The 23,495-nt window shown below is 52.2% G+C and overlaps 1 protein-coding gene across 5 annotated transcripts in view; it reads right to left on the bottom strand.

The window, feature by feature from the left end:
• The window catches only part of ltbp3 (latent transforming growth factor beta binding protein 3), a 268,396-nt gene that overhangs the window by 163,298 nt on the left and 81,603 nt on the right, over positions 1-23,495 (bottom strand). The window contains exon 1 of one of the 5 annotated variants that reach the window (XM_070868187.1): positions 21,212-21,240. The exons of the other annotated variants lie outside the window; for them this stretch is intronic. The gene's annotated coding sequence lies outside the window, so the exon portion shown is untranslated. Of the gene's footprint in view, positions 1-21,211; positions 21,241-23,495 lie in introns of those variants that run through there. 5 annotated transcript variants of the gene reach the window in all.

Below are 23,495 nucleotides of genomic sequence, written 5' to 3'. Positions count from 1 at the left end.
ACAGACACACGCGCACAGACACACGCGCACACAGACACGTACAGACATGCGCACACAGACACATGCACACACATAGACACACACGTGCACACCCACACACATGCACAGACACGCGCGCACAGACACACGCGCACACAGACACACGCAGAAACACACACACACACAGACACATAAATGCACACGCACAGGCACAGAGACGCACAAATTCACACACAGACACACGCAAACACACATGCGGACACACAGACGCACGCGCGCGCCCACAATCCTACACAGGCACGCGCTGTCTGTCGCCTACACATACTGGGAGCTGTGGGCGGGTGGCTGCGCAGGGAAGGAAACGAATAGGAACCAGCGGGGGCAGTGCAGACAGGTGGTTGGGGGGGGGGGCAGCTCTGCTCAATGGGCCCACGTTGCAGGCCAGGGGGTTACTGTCCCGGGGCGGCGGGAACCTGCACGAGCCGCCCAGGCCTGGATGGGATTTGGAGCGGTCAGCGTTTAACCCCCCCCCCCCCCACCCCTCGCCCCGAGCGTGCTGCATACGATCAGGCCTTTGACTTGTGTGAGCTCATTCAGTCTCCAGCACAACCCCTGGCATGGTGCCCGATACACTTCCGAGCCTCAGGAGCAGACCAGATGGGATCTTTGCTGCAGCTGTGCCGAATGGGATGCACGGTAATCAGTGACATCACGGAGCCGGGATTCAGTGAATCTGTTAACCCTTCGCCAACCAAACCCGCTGCAGATTCCCCTTTAAAACATCAGACAGCATTGCGAAAAGGTTTTAACTTCAGGGACCCTGCCTATTCTTTTTTTTCACCATTATTGTCAATTGTTCTCCCCCCCCCCCCCCCCACCAAACCCCTATAGAACAAAGGAACAGGAGGCCCCTCGAGCCTGTTCCGCCATTCGCTGAGATCTGCATCTTAACAACAACGACTTGTATTTATATAGCGCCTTTAACGTAGTGAAATGTCCCAAGGCGCTTCACAGCAGTGTTATAAGGCAAACAAATTAATTGGACACCGAGCCACATAAGAAGAAATTACGGCAGGTGACCAAAAGCTGGGTCAAAGAGGTCGGTTTTAAGGAACGTCTTGAAGGAGGAGAGAGAGGCGGAGAGGTCTTGGGAGGGAGTTCCAGAGCTTGGGGCCCAGGCAACAGAAGGCACGGGCCACCGATGGTGGAGCGATTATAATCAGGGATGCTCAGGAGGCCAGAACTCCATTTACCCGCCCAACAAAATTCTATCGCTCTCAGTTTTGACATTTTCAATTAATCCCTGGCCTCAACAGCTTTTTGGGGGGAGAGAGTTCCAGATTCCCACTGCCCTCTGTGCGAAGAAATGCTTCCCGACATCACCCCTGAACTCTAATTCTGGCTCTGGCCTGGCTCTAATTTTAAGGTTACGTCCCCTTGTTCTGGACTCCTCAGTGTAATGTATTTGCTTCGTGGGTTCTTTGCTTAAGAATTCATAGCAACACATTGTCATTGAGAACTTGTTGGTTTATTAGCAAACGGCTTAACAATCACACGACACATTACCGGTTCATCCACCAGGCTCACAACCACCTGCCCCATCGCGGATGCCCCGAACCCAACTGGCTGGGGTTTTATTGAGTCTTGTGAACATCACGTGACTGGCTAAGCCACTCCCAACTCAACAGCTCTACAAACCCGCGAGCATACTCACACGTGCAGACGTTACAGTCATCAACTCTTTTTTTAGTTCCAAATTCATTTTTTCAAACGGAGTTAAATTCTCAATTTGCCATGGTGGGATTTGAACGCACATTCTCTGGATCATTAATCTAGGTCTGTGGATTACTCGCCCAATAACATAGCCACTATACTACCATACACCATTTGTGCTCGAGGCACAAGTCAGGAGGGCGATGGAACACTCCCCACTTTGCCTGGATGAGTTGCAGCTCCAACAACACTCGAGAAACTCGACACCATCCGGGACAAAGCAGCCCCGCTGGATCGGCACGCTACCCACCACCTTCAACACTCACTCCCTCCACCACCGGCGCCCCCTGGCTGCAGTGTGCACCGTCTACAAGATGCACCGCGGCAACTCGCCAAGGCTTCTTCGACAGCACGTCCCAAACCCGCGACCTCTACCCCCTAGAAGGACAAGGGCAGCAGGCGCATGGGAACACCACCACCTCCACATTCCCCTCCCAGTCACACACACCATCCTGACTTGGAAATATATCGGCCGTTCCTTCATCGTCGCTGGGTCAAAATCCTGGAACTCCCTCCCTAACAGCACTGTGGGAGCACCTTCACCACACGGACTGCAGCGGTTCAAGAAGGCGGCTCACCACCACCTTCTCCAGGGGCAATTAGGGATGGGCAATAAATGCTGGGCCTTACCAACGGTGCCCACATCCCGGGAATGAATAAAAGCAGAAAACGGATTGCCAAGATGATGAGCGATCACTTTTAAGAGAAAGAGTCTATGTAAGATTGGACTCGCCAATGGTTAAACCCATTGCCCGCTGTGGTTCTGAGCATTTGCTGATCAGGATTGTTGCAGGTTTGATCCCAAATATGTGCTGAGCCAGTGTTAGTGGTGGCAGAATTGGCCTGAGCTAGGCAGGACAGGGTTATCCATTAGCTTTAAGTTAATGAGAATAAGGTTACCAGACTGTTCGCAACCTTTGTGTCATATTTGACCCTGAAATGAGCTTTCGACCACATATCCGCAGCATAACTAAGGCCGCCTATTTCCACCTCCGTAAAATTGCCCATCCCTGCCCCCTGCCTCAGCTTATCCGCTGCTGAAGCCCTCATCCATGCCTTCGTTACCTCCAGACTTGACTATTCCAACGTACTCCTGGCCGGCCCCCCACCTTCTACCCTACGTAAACTTGAGATGATCCAAAACTCGGCTGCCTGTGTCATAACTCGCACCGAGTCCCGCTCACCCAATTACCCCCTGTGCTCGCTGCCCCGTGTCCTAACTCGCACTGAGTCCCGTTCACCCATCACCCCCTGTGATCGCTGCCCCGTATCCTAACTCGCACCGAGTCCCGCTCACCCATCACCCCCTGTGCTCGCTGCCCCGTGTCCTAACCCGCACCGAGTCCCGCTCACCCATCACCCTCTGTGCTCGCTGCCCCGTGTCCTAACTCGCACTGAGTCCCGTTCACCCATCACCCCCTGTGCTCGCTGCCCCGTGTCCTAACTCGCACTGAGTCCCGTTCACCCATCACCCCCTGTGCTCACTGCCCCGTGTCCTAACCCGCACCGAGTCCCGCTCACCCATCACCCTCTGTGCTCGCTGCCCCGTGTCCTAACTCGCACTGAGTCCCGCTCACCCATCACCCTCTGTGCTCGCTGCCCCGTGTCCTAACTCGCACCCTGTCCCGCTCACCCATCACCCCCTGTGCTCACTGCCCCATGTCCTAACTCACACCGAGTCCCGCTCACCCATCTCCCCCTGTGCTCGCTGACCTATATTGGCTTCTGTTTAAGCAACGCCTCAATTTCAAAATTCTCACCCTTGTTTTCAAATCCATCCATGGCCCTCGTCCCTCCCTATCTCTGACATCTCCTCCAACCCCCTCCCCCTCCCTCCCCCCCCACCGAGATGTCTGCGCTCCTCCAATTCTGCCCTCTTGAGCATCCCTGATTATAATCGCTCAACCATTGGCGGCCGTGCCTTCTGTTGCCTGGGCCCCAAGCTCTGGAATTCCCTGCCTAAACCTCTCTATCCTCCTTCAAGACGCTCCTTAAAGCATATAAATACAAGTTGTTGGAATTGGCAAAGGAACCAGGGCCAACAAGAGGAAAACTATTACGCAGCGAGTTGTTATGATCTGGAACGCGCTGCCTGAAAGGGCGGTGGGAGCAGATCCAATAGTGACTTTCAAAAGGGAATTGGATAAATAATTGAAGGGGGAAAATGTGCGGGGCTATGGGGAAAGAGCAGGGGGAGTGGGACTAATTGGATTGTTCTTTCAAAGAGCCGGCACGGGCCCGATGGGCCGAGTGGGCCTCCTTCTGCGCTGTACCATTCTATCATTCCCATTCCTGACTGTATTACAATGACTCCTCCTGCTGTGAAGCGCCTTGAGAAGTTTCACTACGTTAAAGGCGCTATATAAATACAAGTCGTTGTTGTTAAGATGCAGATCTCATCGAATGGCGGAACAGGCTCAATGTGCACAAACAGAATCAAAGAATCATAGACGTTTACGGCACAGCAGGAGGCCATTCGGCCCATCGTGTCTGTGCCAGCTGAAAAGGAGCTACCCAGCCTAATCCCACTTTCCAGGTCTTGGTCCGTAGCCCTGTATGGTACATAGAAACATAGAAACATAAAAAATAGGTGCAGGAGTAGGCCATTCGGCCCTTCGAGCCTGCACCGCCATTCAATGAGTTCATGGCTGAACATGCAACTTCAGTACCCCATTCCTGTTTTCTCGCCATACCCCTTGATTCCCCTAGTAGTAAGGACTGCATCTAACTCCTTTTTGAATATATTTAGTGAATTGGCCTCAACAACTTTCTGTGGTAGAGAATTCCACAGGTTCACCACTCTCTGGGTGAAGAAGTTTCTCCTCATCTCGGTCCTAAATGGCTTACCCCTTATCCTTAGACTGTGACCCCTGGTTCTGGACTTCCCCAACATCGGGAACATTCTTCCTGCATCTAACCTGTCTAAACTCATCAGAATTTTAAACGTTTTTATGAGATCCCCTCTTATTCTTCTGAACTCCAGTGAATACAAGCCCAGTTGATCCTGTCTTTCTTGATATGTCAGTCCCGCCATACAGTGATTCTTGATATGTCCAAGTACTTTTTAAATGCGATGATGGTTTCTGCCTCTACCACCCTTTCAGGATATGGATTTATAATCACTCCCCCGCCCTATCCCTGTCGACCTGCACATTTTTTCCTTCAGGTACTTATCCAATTCACTTTTGAAAGCCACGACTGAGTGTGTCTCCACCATCCTCTCAGGCAGCGCGTTCCAGATCCTAACCACTCGAGGCGTAAAAAGGTTTTTCCTCATGTTGCCCTGGGTTCTTCTGCCGATCACCTTAAATCTGTGCCCTCTGGTTCTCGACCCTTCCACCAATGGGAACAGTTTCTCTCGATCTACTCTGTCCAGACCCCTCATCATTTTGAACACCTCGATCAAATCTCCTCTCAACCTTCTCTGCTCCAAGGAGAACAACCCCAGCTTCTCCAGTCTATCCATGTAACTGAAGTCCCTCATCCCTGGAACCGTTCTCGTAAATCTCTTCAGCACCCTCTCCAAGGCCTTCACAGCCTCCCTAAAGTGCGGTGGCTAGAACTGGACACAATACTCCAGTTGAGGCCGAACCAGTAGAACGTAACTACATAGGAACACAGGAATTGCTACACTTCTAACATCTGGTGACCCCGTGATACAATGATAATGGGGTTGTTGCAATCAATCTCTATCAACAGACCCAGACATAAGAACACAAGAAATAGGAGCAGGAGTAGGCCATTTGGCCCCTCGAGCCTGCATGTTCATTCAATAGCATGCCCACAGATCCCTGAAAGTAGCAGGCCAGGTACATAAGAACATAAGAACATAAGAAATAGGAGCAGAAGTAGGCCATTTGTCCCCTCGAGCTTGCTCCGCCATTTAATATGATCATGGCTGATCCGATCATGGACTCAGGTCCACTTCCCTGCCCGCTCCCCATAACCCCTTATTCCCTTGTAAGAAATTGTCTATCTTTGTCTTAAATTTATTCAATGTCCCAGCCTCCACAGCTCTCTGAGGCAACGAATTCCACAGATTTACAGCCCTCTGAGAGAAGAAATTCCTCCTCATCTCAGTTTTAAATGGGCGGCCCCTTATTCTAAGATTAGGCCCCCTAGTTCTAGTCTCCCCCATCAGTGGAAACATCCTCTCTGCATCCACCTTGTCAAGCCCCCTCATAATCTTATACGTTTCAACAAGATCACCTCTCATTCTTCTGAATTCCAATGAGGAGAGGCCCAACCTACTCAACCTTTCCTCATAAGTCAACCCCCTCATCCCCGGAATCAACCGAGTGAACCTTCATCTTCAGAATCAATCTAGTGAGGTAGATAAGGTGGTTAAGAAGGCATGCGGAATGCTTGCCTTTATTAGCCAAGGCATAGAATACAAGAGCAGGGATGTTATGCTAGAACTGTATAAAACACTAGTTAGGCCACAGCTGGAGTACTGCGTGCAGTTCTGGTCACCGCATGACAGGAAGGACGTGATTGCAATGGAGAGGGTACAGAGGAGATTTACGAGGGTGTTGCCAGGAGTGGAGAATCTAAGCTATGAGGACAGGTTGGATAGGCTGGATTTGTTTTCCTTGGGGCAGAGGAGGCTATAGGGAGACCTCATTGAGACGTATAAAATTATGAGGGACCCAGATAGAGTGGATAGAAAGGGCCTATTTCCCTTAACAGAGGGGTCAACAACCAGGGGGCATAAATTTAAAGTAATTGGTAGAAGGTTTAGAGGGGATTTGAGGGGAAATTTCTTCACCCAGAGGGTTGTGGGGGTCTGGAACTCACTGCCTGAAAGGGTGGTAGAGACAGAAACCCTCACCACATCTAAAAAGTACCTGGATGTGCACCTGAAGTGCCGTAACCTGCAGGGCTACGGACCTAGAGCTGGAAAGTGGGATTAGGCTGGGTGGCTCTTTGTTGGCCGACACGGACACGATGGGCCGAAATGGCCTCCTTCCGTGCTGTAAACTTCTATGATTCTATGATAAGATCATGGCTGATCTGATCTTGGCCTCAGCTCCAGTTCCCTGCCCGCTCCCCGTGACCCTTGACTTCCTTATCGTTCAAAAATCTGTCCATCTCCACCTTAAACATGACCCCCAAGGACCCAGCCTCCACAGCTCTCTGGGGCAGAGAATTCCAAAGGTTCACGAGAAGAAATTCCTCCTCATCTCCGTCTTAAATGGGCGACCCCTTATTCTGAAACTATGCCCCCTCGTTCTAGATTCCCCCACGAGGGGAAACATCCTCTCTGCATCTACCCTGTCAAGCCTCCTCAGAATCTTAGAACATGAGGCGCGGAAAACCCCAGGTCCAGAATGGCCTGTTCCTCCCACGCTCTCCACACGTCACATCGCGCCTCGAATTACTCGTGCAGTGCGTAACCAAAATGGTTATTCTCTGAAAGAAATCCATCTATCAGGTGAAGGCAAAATACCTTCCGTGGTTTGAAACAAGAAGCCAGCGCTTCGAGAGAGGAAAGGGGGCCACTAACTAATCAAATGAAAGTTATTTGCCTTGTGGAGTGTGAGGCTCTGTGCTGTGGTACTGAAAGCGCCATTCAAAGTCTGCACTTCAAACTGACTCCCACACACACTGTGGGCCCGAAATTCAGGCAACCGCCCAGTGCCGCAAACATTCCTCTGACCGAACCGTCCACTTGCCACTTTCGGGGTGGCCTGGAGCGGGCAGGAGGGGAGAGCCGTCGGGAACCCGCCCGCCGACGTCCGAGTGGCACAACTGAGCTCCCGCCCGCCGAGATGCCAGATTAGTGCGGGCAGGAGAACGGGGGCGGACCACTGGCTGGAGGCTGGCCTGTCCCCGGCAACAAGTATGAAGATCCTGAAAAAAAGGTTGGTAAATATATATTTTTTTTCACAGCGACTGACCTCAACGGGAAGGTCTTCCGATGGTTTTTTTTTTCCCTCCCCGATGATTTTTTTCTTTGCAGGTCTTCGACCCTCCGTGGGCCCACCGCCATCCTCGGCGGCACTTGGGCGGCAAGCACCTTTGCCGCCGAGAACGAGAGCTCCTGCCGGCTGCCGCCCAGATTGGCGGTGCGCGTCCCCTCTTTTGCTGCCCTTTGACGGACCTTCACGATGAGTATCCCGCCCAAAGTAGCGTTTCAGGTACCTCGGCGGACACCGGCGCTCCTTTGGGCGGGCGGGGGGCCTTCGCCAATTTCGGGCGCGCACGCACGCATGCACACGCACACACGCTCGCACACACACCGCGCGCAGACACGCACGCACGCAGACACGCACACGCACGCATGCACACGCACACGCCACACACGCTCGCACACACATCGCGCGCAGACACGCACGCACGCAGACACGCACACGCACGCACGAAGACACGCACACGCACGGACGCATGCACACGCACACGCCGCACACCCATGCACACGCACACGCCACACACGCTCGCGCCCACACCGCGCGCAGACACACACGCACACGCACAGACACGCACATGCACGCACGCATGCACACGCCGCGCACACACCGCGCGCACACGCACGCACACGCACGCGCGCAGACACGCACACGCACGCACGCATGCACACGCACACGCCGCACACGCTCGCACACACACCGCGCGCAGACACACACGCACACGCACGCGCGCAGACACGCACACGCACGCATGCACACGCCGCACACGCTCGCACACACACCGCGCGCAGACACACACGTACACGCACGCGCGCAGACACGCACGCACACGCACACACACACAGGTTTAATCATGTGAAATTCACTGCCTCAGAGAGTTGTGGAAGCCAGGACATTGAATAAATTTAAGACTGAGATAGACGGCTTCCCAACCGATAAGGGATTAAGGGGTTCTGGGGAGCGGGCAGGGAAGTGGACCTGAGTCTATGATCGGATCAGCCATGGTCGTACTAAATGGCGGAGCAGGCTCGAGGAGCCGGATGGCCGACTCCTGCTCCTGTTTCTTACCATGCTAGAGGAGTGGATGCTCGGGCTGGTGGTTTAAGAGAGGCCTCCCGTCAAAACTGCAAGATAGCCAAGACACTCGGTCGCGAACCGAAATGCTCGGGGAGTCTTCGCATTACATGCTGGTCGCCGTTGTGACCCTGGCTGCCGGCTCTGCCCACTTGGATCCGAGCTGGTGGGCTGGATTTCCAGTTGGCTCCCGGTTCTGCCCACATCCCCCTGCGGGTTCACGGCGCCAGAACACGACAGGCTCAGTATTGTGCGTGACACCAGGCCTGACCCTGGCCGGCCGGCAGAGGAGCTCTGTGCTGGGCGAGCACACGGTGTGCATTCCCCAAATAAATGTTGGTAAATAAACACGCATTCATTCACCTCTGTGCCGAGTTTAAATGTAGACCACAGAGAGGACACAGAGGTTTGCTCTCTCTCTGCAGGGCCATGTTTGGAGGGCGTTAAGATGGTGTAAGAAAGACGTGCATTTATATAGCGCCTTTCACGGCCACCGGACGTCTCAAAGTGCTTTGCAGCCAATGAAGTACTTTTGGAGTGTGGTCACTGTTGTAATGTGGGAAACGTGGCAGCAAATATGCGCACAGCAAGCTCCCACAAACAACAATGTGATAATGACCAGATCATCTGTTTTTGTTACGTTGATTGAGGGATAAATATTGGCCCCAGTACACCCGGGAGAACTCCCCTGCTCTTCTTCGAAATAGTGCAATGGGATCTTTTATGTCCACCTGAGAGAGCAGACGGGGCCTCGGTTTAACGTCTCATCCTAAAGACAGCACCTCCGACAGTGCGGCTCTTCCTCAGTACTGCCCCTCCGACAGTGCGTCGCTCCCTCAGTACTGCCCCTCCTTCAGTGCGGCGCTCCCTCAGTACTGCCCCTCCGACAGTGCGGCGCTCCGTCAGCGCTGTACTGGAGTGTCAACCTAGATTTATGTGCTCAAGCCCCATAACCTTCAGACTCAGAGGCCAGTGTGCTCCCCACTGAACCAGTTAACACTGTCCTTTCAACTGTGAGGCCGAGGGTTAAATCCAGCCGAGACTGATGGAATGAAAATCTCCTCTGTCTCCTGGCTGTACTTGATAACTGATCTCCCCAACTTCCTTCCCTTTATCAATATTGGGGACATATGTTAGTTTTGACCGGTTAATTCTGGGGGTATTGGTAGTGTGGGTAGGCTATCGTGTGTGAGAGTGTGGGGGGTGTATTACTGGGACGTGTGTCAGTGTGGGGGGGTGTATTACTGGGACGTGTGTTGGAGAGGGTGGCTTATTATTCGAGATGTGCGTTGGGCTGGGTGAAAGAAGACTTGCATTTATATAGCCCCTTTCACGACCACTGGACGTCCCAAAGCGCTTTACAGCCAATGAAGCACTTTTTGGAGTGCAGTCACTGCTGTAATGTGGGAAACGCGGCAACCAATTTGCGCACAGCAAGCTCCCACAAGCAGCAATGTGATAATGACCGGATCAATGGACTCCGCAACCAGTGGAAATAATTTCTATCTATCCTTCCAGTTGCCCTTAATATCTTGTAAACTTTGATCAAATCACTCCTTAACTTACTAAATTCCAGGGAATACAACTCTCGTTTGTATAATCACGCCTCGTAATTTAGCCATTGACGTCCGGGTATCGTTCTGGTAAACCCACGCTGCTCTCCCTCCAAGGCCAATATATCCTTCCTAAGATGTGGTGCCCAGAACTGCTCACAGTGCTCCAGGTGTGGGTTAACCAGGGCTCTGTACAGCTGCAGCATAACTTCTACCCCCTTTGCAGGCCTGGAAATCAGCGCGATCCCGGCCTGCAAGACCGTCAGCAGGCCGGGGCCATTAGAGGGAGCAGCGTACGGCGGTATGCCACTGCAGGGAGCAGCGCGTGCTGCTGCAGGAGAGCGACGGCTGACTGCAGTGCGGGCAGGTACAGCAGGAGCGGCGAGGTCAGGGGCGAAGGAGCGGCGAGAGATCGTGGAGAGGGATGTGATCGGGGCCCAGGAGAGGCGTGAGTTCAGGGCCCAGGGGCAGCACGGGCCCAGCCCACACTGTGTGCGATATGTGTGTGCACACTGGGTCCGTGCAGCAGAGCAGGTCTCCAGTCGTCCTGGTTAACCCTTGCCACTGGACCAAGACCTCGCTCTGTCAAGCCCGTGTGGTGGCTGGTGTGCAACGGCCACCCCGCGTTAAAAAAATCCACCCACAGGCATCTTCCACCCTTCAGGATGTAGTTCGGGATCTGGAATATTAGGTCCCACATTGAAACAACGGTGAACTCATCCCTTTTCAGCGTGGAAGCAAGTCATCCTCGTTTCGAGGGACCACCTATTATAATGGTGACCCCCTTATATTCTAGTCCTCCAGATGTAAAGGCCAGCATTGCATTAGCCTTTCTAATTATTTGCTGTGCCTGTTCAGGACATTTTAATGATGTACACGGATCCCCAATTTTCTTTGGACCGTCATTGTTTCTACCTTTTCACCATTTAGAGAGTGAACTCTGCTCTATCCAAACTAGCCTTTCCCACATTACAACAGCGACTACACTTCAAAAGGTACTGCATTGGTTGTAAAGCGCTTTGGGACGTCTGGTGGTTGTGAGAGGCGCTATATAAATGCAAGTCTTTGGGGCTGAAATCCCGGCCTCCCTGGGTCCGTACGGAGTGTGTACGGACCCGGGAAGGCATCGCAAACGACGGTTTTCAGCGCACAGTGCACATGCGCTGAAAACCGGCCTTTGCGATCCGTTTGTAGCTGACACTAAGCTGGGTGGCGGTGCGAGCTGCGAGGAGGATGCTAGGAGGCTGCAGGGGGACTTGGACAGGTTAGGTGAGTGGGCAAATGCATGGCAGATGCAGTATAACGTGGATAAGTGTGAGGTTATCCACTTTGGTGGCAAAAACAGATTATTATCTGAATGGTGACAGATTAGGAAAAGGGGAGGTGCAACGAGACCTGGGTGTCATGGTACATCAGTCATTGAAGGTTGGCATGCAGGTACAGCAGGCGGTAAAGAAAGCAAATGGCATGTTGGCCTTCATAGCGAGGGGATTTGAGTATAGGAGCAGGGAGGTCTTACTGCAGTTGTACAGGGCCTTGGTGAGGCCACACCTTGAGTATTGTGTGCAGTTTTGGTCTCCTAATCTGAGGAAGGACATTCTTGCTATTGAGGGAGTGCAGCGAAGGTTCACCAGACTGATTCCCGGGATGGCAGGACTGACATATGAAGAAAGACTGGAACGACAGAGCTTATATTCACTGGAATCTAGAAGAATGAGAGGGGATCTCATAAAAACATATAAAATTCTGATGGGATTGGACAGGTTAGATGCAGGAAGAATGTTCCCAATGTTGGGGAAGTCCAGAACCAGGGGACACAAACTAAGGATAAGGGGTAAGCCATTTAGGGCCGAGATGAGGAGAAACTTCTTCACTCAGAGAATTGTGAACCTGTGGAATTATCTATCACAGAAATTTGTTGATGCCAGTTCATTGGATATATTCAAAAGGGAGCTAGATTTATTTGGCTCTTACAACTAAGGGGATCAAGAGGTATAGAGAGAAAGCAGGAATTGGGTACTGAGGTGAATGATCAGCCATGATCATATTGAATGGTGGTGCAGGCTCGAAGGGCCGAATGGCCTACTCCTGCACCTACTTTCTATGATGCTATGTCAAGGTGGAGCTCGACAGATCCTCCGCATCTCGGGAGCGCGGACACTCGCACGGGCAAGATTATGGTATTTACCCATATCTTGCCCAGCAAATATCCTCAAAATTTTTGCGTCTGATAAAAGCAGGCGCAAAGCCTACTTTTACAGGCGTAAGAGTTTTAAAACACACAAGAACATATTAAAATAAAATTATAAAAACACATTTTATTGTTAAAAATGCTCCCCACTACGGTAAATTTATTTTAAACCCTAATTAAAAAAACTTTTTTAAAAATCGGAGAAATATATTTGTTTTAAATACAGAAATAATTTTAATTTAAATTAATAAAAATATGTGATGTACTTTTTTCTATTTTTTATTATTGGTTTTGTGTGTTGTGTGTGTTTTGGGGGGAGGTTTCTCATTCATAATAATGGGAAGTCCAACTTATGGAGTTCCCATTATTAGGAAGCAGAACACACTTTACCTGATTGGTTGCCCAGAGCCATGTGACTACAGCTCCAGCCCCGCGCATGTCCTGATGTGCACACGCAGCGATGCGCAGTCAGTGGAGGCCTCAGGACCGGGAACTCGCATGGGTGCAGCAGGAACAGGTAAGTGCGCATCTTTTTAAAGTCTTTCCCTCGATCGCCCACGGGAAACAGCCGATGGGGATGTCTGGGCCGTTATCACTTTGTAATTTTCTGCTTCCCTCTACACTGCTTACAATGCCACCCAGCATCGAAGCACTGACCACACTCGACCAGCTCCGCTGGGCAGGGCCACCTTGTCCGCCTGCCCGACACGAGACTCCCAAAGCAAGCGCTCTACTCGGAACTCCTTCACGGCAAAAGGGTCCAAGGTGGGCAGAGGAAACGTTACAAGGGACAGCCTCAAAGCCTCCTTGATTAAATGCAACATCCCCACCGACACCTGGGAGTCCCTGGCCAAAGACCAGTCTGCCCTAAGTGGAGGAAGTGCATCCGGGAGGGCGCTGAGCACCTCGAGTCTCGTCGCCGAGAGCGTGCAGAAACCAAGCGCAGGCAGCGGAAGGAGCGTGCGGCAAACCAGTCCCACCCACCCCTTCCCTCAACCACTGTCTGTCCCACCTGTGACAGGGACTGTGGTTCTCGTATTGGACTGGTCAGTCACCTAAGGGCCGAATGGCTCGAAGGGCCGAATGGCCTACTCCTGCACCTATTTTCTATGTTTCTATGTTTCAATGTTTCTAAGGACTCGTTTTAAGAGTGGAAGCAAGTCTTCCTCGATTCCGAGGGGCTGCCTATGATGATGACTACAATGCCGCCCATCTTTGCTTCATCGGCAAACTTGAATACGTGGCTTTCTATCCCTACTTGGCTCCCAGCTGCTCCGATAATTGAAAGGACACGCTTCACCACTCAATGCCCCTCAAACTAAAGCAAGGGCAGCCACTTTAAATATCTGTGCTGTCTCTGGGGATCGCTATTTACACTTTGCAAGTCAAACACTGTTCCTACACGGACTGCAGCTATTTTTGAGCCTGTGAGGAGTCCACTCTTCAGGATTCTGTTTCCTGTTTTCTTTTGCGTCGCTACATAAGCAATCTGTTTGCGCCTGCTGTGTGCTCTCCCTCACTGCTTGTATGTATTTCGGTCGGGTAAATTGCTCACATTTCCACACACTAAAGGCTTCCTGTCCTCCGCGGCTTTGATGGTGCACCCACGCAAACAGTTCCTTGAGAAACAGATAAACATTCGCGTTTTATTGGTTTGCCCAGGGATTTTCCACGAGATGCTCCACTGGGATTTAGCCTTGACCGGCAGAAAGCAGTGGGGGGGGGGGGGGCAAAGGAATTTGTGGTGCTCAAAGTTGGGAGCACTCTCCAAAGAACTGGGGCTGGATTTTCGGTGGTCTAACGCCTCAGTTAGCGGCCAGAGAGGGCATTAATGGGAGCGTTAGAGCTTAGCGGCCGGGAGTGCAGCTTTTAGCGCCCCGACAGAAAATTCACGGGAGGCTCACCGGGGGCGCAAACCGGGGGCGCAAACCAGGAGCGCCCGGCTGCTGCCGATCGCGCCGATCCTGATGTATTCCTGCTGCAGCGCCCACGCTTAACCCCGGTCGGTAAATTCGGTGCGTGCGCCTCAGTGAGCGCCCGCCAATAACAGCGCCTGGAAAAACAGTGGGCACAGGCTTGCAGGGTCGGTAACTGGCGGCTATTTAACGGAATGAGAAAGCGCTTCCCTCAGAGGTCACAGTCAGTGCGACGTTTACACACAGCGTGGTGCGTGAACCTCCGAAATTTGCAGCGGCAGGCAGACATAACACAGGTTAAAAAGCAAGTGATTGTGAAAACTGCAATGGGGGCATTACTATGCCGCGCCTTTAAGACTCGGCTCTTCCCGGGATCTGATTTGGAATTCCGCGCATGCGCAATGGACCCGCAAAATATACAGACCAAACTTTCATTAGCGCCCCCCCCCACCCCTCTCCCACCCCCACCCCTCTCCCACCCCTCCCCCTCTCCCACCCCCCACCCCTCTCCCACCCCTCCCCCTCTCCCACCCCTCCCCCGCCAGCTCCGGTGTGTAGTGGCTGATTTAGCGCCCCTATCAGCTCTTCGACCGATTCTGACGAATTTCTGGGCGGGAGACCTTTTCAAGGTGCTAAAAGTACCGCTCCGCCTGGGTTAACGGCGTGCTATCGCCCGACTTTCTCCCCCCCCCTGGGCTTGCCGTGACGAAGCACTGTAACGCCTGGAGCTCCCCGGCACCCAGTGAGAGTTCAGAAGCTTGCCTCGCGGTGTAAATGCACCGCTCCGCGCAGTACTGAGTCGCGTGTTATCAGGAAGGTCTGAGACCTGATTGAGATAACAGCGCAGAAGGAGGCCACTTTGCCCACCGCGCCTACGCTGGTGCTAACCCTTCAACTGGGGCTCTCTAGTTCAATCCCATTTCCCTCCCTCCGTCCCTGTCAAATACTTATTTAATTCCCTCAGGAGAGCTGTAAAGCAGCCTGCGGGTTGACTATGAAGAACATAAAGAGAAAGACTTGCATTTATATAGCGCCTTTCACCATCTCAGCACGTCCCAAAGCGCTTTACAGCCCATGAAGTACTTTTCTGAAGTGTCGTCACTGCTGCAACGTGGGAAACCCGGCAGCCAATTTGCGCACAGCAAGCTCCCACAAACAGCAATGTGATAATGAGCAGATCGTCTGTTTTAGGGATGTTGGTCAAGGGGTAAATATTGGCCAGGGTTTTAGAATAGCATCATTGAAATTTACAGCAGGGAAGGAGGCCATTCCGGCCCATCGTGTCCGTGCCGGCCGACAAAGAGCCACCCGGCCTAATCCCACTTTCCAGCTCTCGGTCCATAGCCCTGTAGGTTACAAGCGCACATCCAAGTACTTTTTAAATGTGGTGAGGGTTTCTGCCTCTACCACCCTTTCAGGCAGTGAGTTCCGCCCCAGACCCCCACCACCCTCTGGGTGAAAAAAGTTCTCCTCAAATCCCCTCTAAACCTCTTACCAATTACTTTAAATCGATGCCCCCCAGGGAAACAGGTCCATCCTAACCACTCTATCTCGGCCCCTCATAATTTTATACACCTCAATAAGGTCTCCCCTCAGCCTCCTCTGTTCCAAAGAAAACAACGCCAGCCTATCCAGCCTAGACGATCACAAAAGGTCAAAATCTAGTCCAAAAGCCCCTCGCGTGCACAGCAGGAGGTAAATTCTGTAACTTACACTGGCTACATTTATCACAAACAAAACTGTCACCCTGAACCTGTACTTAACGGGAGAAAACTGGGTTAGATTCAGTCAGCGAGGTACCCTCATCATAGGCAGTCCTTCGGAATCGAGGAAGACTTGCTTCCACTCTGAAAGTGAGTTCTCAGGTGGCTGTACAGTCCAATACGAGAGCCACAGTCTCTGTCACACATGGGACAGATAGTGGTTGAGGGAAGGGGAGGGTGGGACTGGTTTGCCGCACGCTCCTTCCGCTGCCTGCGCTTGGTCTCTGCATGCTCTCGGCAATGAGACTCGAGGTGCTCAGCGCCCTCCCGGATGCACTTCCTCCACTTAGGGCGGGACTGGTCTTTGGCCAGGGACTCCCAGGTGTCGATGGGGATGTTGCACTTTATCAGGGAGGCTTTGCGGGTGTCCTTGAAATGTTTCCTCTGCCCATCTTGGGCTCGTTTGCCGTGAAGGAGTTCCGAGTAGAGCGCTTGCTTTGGGAGTCTCGTGTCTGGGGGACATGCGGACAATGTGGCCCTGCCCAGCGGAGCTGGTCGAGTGTGGTCAGTGCTTCGATGCTGGGGATGTTGGCCTGGTCGAGGACGCTAACGTTGGTGCGTCTGTCCTCCCAGGGGATTTGCAGGATTTTGCGGAGACATCGTTGGTGGTATTTCTCCAGTGATTTGAGGTAAACAGGCTAAACAGGAGCAAACGGGATTAGATTCATTTAGCGCAGGTACAGAGAATGAACGAACAGTGTTATCACTTGAGGCAGTGGCTTCCGTTGATCCCCACACCGACACATCAAACGTTACCACTGCCATCCAGCGATGACATACTGATAAACTGGCGCGAAGATCTTCCGAGAGATTGTGACAGGAAAACAGGTTTGATGTCCCAGCCCAAGTGAGAAGCATTTCAAAGGAAGAATGTTTACCTTGAGACAAGGGTAAGTGAGGTAAGTGTTAATGAATTGGGGTCAATTCACGGCAGGATAAAGGTCACGGCAATCTACCTGTCCATTATCCTGCAAGAAAACAGTTCGCACAGCTGCACATAACTCCCTAATGGGCTTCGGCCCACATCAACAACCTGTATTTATATAGCGCCTTTAACGTAGTGAAACGTCCCAAGGCGCTTCACAGGAGTGTTATGCGATAAAAATGTGACACCGAGCCACTCAAAGAGAAATTAGCGCAGAGGTATGTTTTAAGGAGCGTCTTGAAGGAGGAAAGAGAGGTAGAGAGGCGGAGAGGGTTAGGGAGGGAGTTCCAGAGATTGGGGCCCAGGCAACAGAAGGCACGGCCACCGATGGTGGAGCGATTATAATCAGGGATGGTCAAGAGGGCAGAATTAGAGGAGTGCAGACATCTCGGGGGCTTTGTGTGGCTGGAGGAGATTACAGAGATAGGGAGGGGCGAGGGCCATGGAGGGGTTTGTAAACAAGGGTGAGAATTTTGAAATCGAGGCGTTGCTTAACTGGGAGCCAATGTAGGTCAGCGAGCACAGGGGGGTGATGGGTGGGCGGGACTTGGTGCGAGTTAGGAAACGGGGCAGCGAGCACAGGGGGTGATGGGTGAGCGGGACTCGGTCCGAGTTAGGACACGGGGCAGCCGAGTTTTGGATCACCTCTAGTTTTTGTAGGGTAGAATGTGGAAGGCCAGCCAAGAGTGTGTTGGAACAGTCAAGTCTGGAGGTAACAAAGGCACGGATGAGGGCTTCAACAGCGGATGAGCTGAGGCAAGGGCGGAGACGGGCGACGTTATGGAGGCTGTCTTAGTTATGCTGCGGATATGTGGTCGAAAGCTTATTTCTCTACAAACTTGCCCCCAATTTTGCATTAATCGGCAATCTCCAGAGACACCACCGGATGCCTGGTGTGGAAGACGCATAAATGACACACTGGTGCGAGGGAGAGCACTCTTCTCATGATGGGCGCAAACAAATTGTTGGGATCAGTTAGAGAGAGAGGTTTTCCCTACATCTGATTGGTGCTCTGTACCTGCCCTGGGAGTGGAGAGGTTGATAGAGCTGTTGAGTTGGGAGTGGCTTAGCCAGTTGCGTGATGTTCACAAGACTCAATAAAACCCCGGCCAGTTGGGTTGGGGGATCCACGATGGGGCAGGTGGTTGTGAGCCTGGTGGATGAACTGGTAATGTGTAGTGTGATTGTTAAACCTTTGCTAATAAGCCAACTAGTTCTTAATAGCAATGTGTTGCTATGAATTCTTAAGCAAAGAACCCATGAAGTGGGCTTGATGTGCATAACTCTCGGACTGTGGCCAGACTAGAGAAAAGCCCAGTGTTGTTGTGTGGGGCCTGAAGCTACATTCTTAACAACATCATCATCATCATAGGCAGTCCCTCGGGGTCGAGGATGACTTGCTTCCACACTAAAAGTGAGTACTCAGGTGATTGATGAACTCATTTTAAATGGTGCATGAATCCTTTTAACGTGGGGTGGCCGTTGCACACCAGCCACCACACGGACTTGACGGAGCAAGGTCTTGGTCCAGTGGCAAGAGGATCCAAGACAACTGGAGACCAGGCTCAGCTGCGTGTGCCAATACAGACACACAAACTCAAACTCCTACTGTCCCTCCTTCCTTTCTCCGTCCCACAGGACCTCTCTCTACGTGGAATTCATAGTACGCAACGTGAGCCTCACGACCTCACAGCCTCACTACTGGTCCGCGCTGCGCCTTCCCTTGGTCTTGTCCACACTGCTCCACCTCTGGGCTCCGACATCTCCGCTCCTCCGTGCCTCGTCCCTCCTGTCCTCTCCTCTCCGCTTCCGACCTCCGGACCTCGCCGGTCCCGACCTCCGGACCTCGCCCGTCCTGATCTCCAGACCTCGCCAGTCCCGACCTCCGACCTCGCCAGTCCCGACCTCTTGACCTCGTCCGTCCTGATCTCCAGACCTTGCCAGTCCCGACCTCGGACCTCGCCAGTCCCGACCTCCGACCTCGCCCGTCCCGACCTCTTGACCTCGCCGGTCATGATTTCCAGATCTCGCCCGTCCCGACCTCCGCTCCACGCCGTTTCAACAACACCAACTTACAGAAGAACACAAGAAATAGGAGCAGGAGTAGGCCATACGGCCCCTCGAGCCTGCTCCGCCATTTAAAACGATCATGGCTGATCATCGACCTCAACTCCATTTTCCCGCCCAATCCCCATATCCCTTGATTCCCTTAGTGCCCAAAAATTTATCAATCTCCGTCTTGAATATACTCAATGACTGAGCTCCCACAGCCCTCTGCGGTAGAGAATTCCAAAGATTCACCACCCTCTGAGTGAAGCAATTTCTCCTCATCTCCGTCCTAAATGGCTGACTCCTTATTCTGAGACTGTGAGCCCTGGTTCTAGACTCCCCAGCCCGGGGGAAACACCCTCCCTGCATCTACCCTGTCAATCCCTGTAAGAATTGTGTATGTTTCAATGAGATCACCTCTCATTCTTCGAAACTCTCGAGAATATCGGCCCAGTCTGCTCAATCTCTCCTCATAGGACAATCCCCCCATCCCAGTGGACCCAACCCCTTCCCATTCACTCCCACTGTACTCAATCCCATTGGACCCAAACTCCTTCCCATTCACTACCACTGTACACAATCCCAATGGACCCAAACCCCTTCCCATTCACACCCACTGTACACAATCCCAATGGACCCAAACCCCTTCCCATTCACTCCCATTGTACACAATCTCAATGGACCCAAACCCCTTCCCATTCACTCCCATTGTACACAATCCCAATGGACCCAAACCACTTCCCATTCACTCCCATTGTACACAATCCCAATGGACCCAAACCACTTCCTATTCACTCCCACTGTTCACAATTCCAATGGACCCAAACCCTTCCCATTCACTCCCATTGTACACAATCCCAATGGACCCAAACCCCTTCCCATTCACTCCCGTGGTACACAATCCCAATGGACCCAAACCCCTTCCCATTCACTCCCACTGTACACAATCCCAATGGACCCAGCCCCTTCCCATTCACTCTCGTGGTACACAATCCCAATGGCTCCAAACACCTTCCCATTCACTCCCATTGTACACAATCCCAATGGACCCAAACCACTCCCCATTCACTCCCACTGTACACAATCCCAATGGCTCCAAACACCTTCCCATTCACTCCCAGTGTACACAATCCCAATGGACCCAAACCCTTTCCCATTCGCTCCCACTGTACATAATCCCAATGGACCCAAACCCTTCCCATTCACTCCAATTGTACACAATCCCAATGGACCCAACCCCTTCCCATTCACTCCTATTGTACACAATCCCAATGGACCCAAACCCCTTCCCATTCACTCCCACTGTTCACAATCCCAATGGACCCAAACCCCTTCTCATTCACTCCCACTGCACACAATGTCAATGGACCCAAGCCCCTTCCCATTCATTTCTAATGTACACAATTCCTACTGAGCCAAACACCCTTTCAATTCAATCTCACGTCTAGAATCCAAATAAACAAATCCATCTCTGTTTCAACTCCATGCTTTACAATACCCGATCCAAGTGAAAAATGTTCCCCACATATCTGGTGCTCTGCCACTAAAACTGTCAATGCACTGCCAGGTTTCATTCACGGCATTTGTGTCGGATCTGTTTCTGTTTGAACTGTGCCACTCAATTAAAAACTTGTTGGGCTGTAGGAGAGAAATCTGAAAATTGGCAGTGCGCAGCTACAGGTGATAGAAGTCCAAGACAAACAGAACATACCTTGGAAAAATTACTTCAGTGTTCAACTGTGTCGCAGAAGGAGTCCGTTTTGTACCATCTGCCCAGCACCAAGCGACCCACCCAACCTGGCATCTAGCCCAAACAGTCCACCAATCAGCTCACAGCTCAGCATCCAACCCTCTAACTACTCGCACAGCACGAAATCTAACCCACCAAGTCCTTTTCAGCCTATATTGAAGAAGGGAGATAGAATATGTGCATTGAACTGTAGACCAGTCAGCTTAAAGTCGGTGGTAGGAAATATAATGGAATCCCTACTAAAGGAAAAAACAGAAAAATATCTAGAAACCCCCCCCAAAAATGAACATCAGCAAAGATTTCAAAAGGGAAAATCTTGCTTGACCAACCTCATTGAGTTCTTTGAAGAGGTACCAGAGAGAGTAGACAATGGTTCTGCAGTAAATGTAATATATGTAGATTTCCAAAAGGCGTTCGACAATGATGCCTGATAATAGAGCAATGAATAAGGTCAGAGCATGTGGAGTCAGGGGACAAGTAGCAGAATGGAGAGCTAGCTGGCTGCAAGACAGAAAGCAGAGAGTAGGGGTGAAAGGGTAGCTATTCAGAGTGGTAGAAGTTGGGAAGTGGGATCTCACAAGCATCAGCGCTGGAACCACTGTTATTCACAATCCAGGCCACATTGTCCGCATGCCAGACACGAGACTCACAAAGAAAGCGCTCTACTCAGAATTCCTTCAGGGCAAATGAGCCAAAGGTGGGCAAAGGCAATGCTACAAGGACACCCTCAATGCCTCCCTGATAAAGTGCAACATCCCCCCCGACACCTGGGAGTCCCTGGCCAAAGGCCAGTCCGCCCTAAGTGGAGGAAGTGCATCCGGGAGGGCGCTGAGCACCTCGAGTCTCGTCGCCGAGAGCGTGCAGAAATCAAGCGCAGGCAGCGGAAGGAGCGTGCGGCAAACCAGTCCCACCCTCCCCTTCCCTCAACGACTGTCTGTCCCACCTGTGACAGGGACTGTGGTTCTCGTATTGGACTGTTCAGCCACCTGAGAGCTCACTTTTAGAGTGGAAGCAAGTCTTCCTCGATTCCGAGGGACTGCCTATGATGATGATGATAACAAACGGCACGGGGTAGATACAAAGTAAAGCTTCCGCTGCTCCAGTGGTGGGCAAAATACAGCCCGCCCTGTCATTCTAAACGGCCCGCTAGATGGGACAGAAACAGAAAGCGAGCAGGAGCTCGAGCTGTACATTAGTCGATCCACTTTCACTTCTCGTGGGTTAGAGACGGACCGGAACTGCAGCTAGAGAACACACAGTAATATTTAATTCAGATTATCAAAATTCGCAAAAGCGACTCTCCCCGGCCCAATCTTAAAAAGGATCGTTTCGTGATTCTGGGCCCCAATGGTGGGTGTCTGTACCCAGAATGCACTGCGTACTCAAATATGCCCTATGCATTTTAGAGTGACTGCTCACCTCCACAGCTCTTTCCTCTCCCGGTTTCCAGAGTGTGACAGCAGGGGAGCGCTCATCGACAACTTAGATATGGGCGTGGATCCCAGAGTACAAGGAGGCCAGGTAATGAGACTGTAGTTCAGGCCAGGCCAAGCCCTGGGCTCCCGGCCTCAGCAACAACAACCTGTATTTATATAGCGCCTTTAACATAGTAAAACATCCCAAGGCGCTTCACAGGAGTGTTATAAGACAAAAAATTTGACAACGAGCCACATAAGGAGAAATTAGCGCAGGTGACCAAAAGCCTGGCCAAAGAGGTAGGTATTAAGGAGCGTCTTAAAGGAGGAAAGGTTTAGGGAGGGAGTTCCAGAGCTTGGGGCCCAGGCAACAGAAGGCACGGCCACCGATAGTGGAGCGATTATAATCAGGGATGCTCAGGAGGGCAGAATTAGAGGAGTGCAGAGATCTCGGGGGTTGTGGGGCTGGAGGAGATTACAGAGAATAGGGAGGAGTGAGGGCCATAGAGGGATTTGAAAACAAGGATGAGAATTTTGAAATTGAGGTGTTGCTTAACCGGGAGCCAATGTAGGTCAGCAAGCACAGGGGGTGATGGGTGAGCGGGACTCGGTACGAGTTAGGACACGGGGTCAGCGAGTACAGGGGGTGATGGGTGAGCGGGACTTGGTGCGAGTTAGGACACGGGGTCAGCGAGTACAGGGGGTGATGGGTGAGCGGGACTCGGTACGAGTTAGGACACGGGGTCAGCGAGTACAGGGGGTGATGGGTGAGCGGGACTCGGTGCGAGTTAGGACACGGGGCAGTGAGCACAGGGGGTAACGGGTGAGCGGGACTCGGTGCGAGTTAGGACACGGGGCAGTGAGCACAGGAGGTGATGGGTGAGCGGGACTCGGTACGAGTTAGGACACGGGGTCAGCGAGTACAGGGGGTGATGGGTGAGCGGGACTCGGTGCGAGTTAGGACACGGGGCAGTGAGCACAGGAGGTGATGGGTGAGCGGGACTCGGTGCGAGTTAGGACACGGGGCAGTGAGCACAGGGGGTGACGGGTGAGCGGGACTCGGTGCGAGTTAGGACACGGGGCAGTGAGCACAGGGGGTGATGGGTGAGTGGGACACGGTGCGGATTAGGACACAGGGCAGCCGAGTTTTGGATCACTTCTAGTTTACGTCGGGTAGAATGTGGGAGGCCGTCGGGAA

This window comes from Pristiophorus japonicus, chromosome 27 (genome assembly GCF_044704955.1).
Source record: "Pristiophorus japonicus isolate sPriJap1 chromosome 27, sPriJap1.hap1, whole genome shotgun sequence".
Classification (NCBI taxonomy): domain Eukaryota; kingdom Metazoa; phylum Chordata; class Chondrichthyes; family Pristiophoridae; genus Pristiophorus; species Pristiophorus japonicus.
The sequence above is the reverse complement of the archived record's forward strand: the minus strand, read 5'-3'. Positions and strand labels throughout refer to the sequence as shown.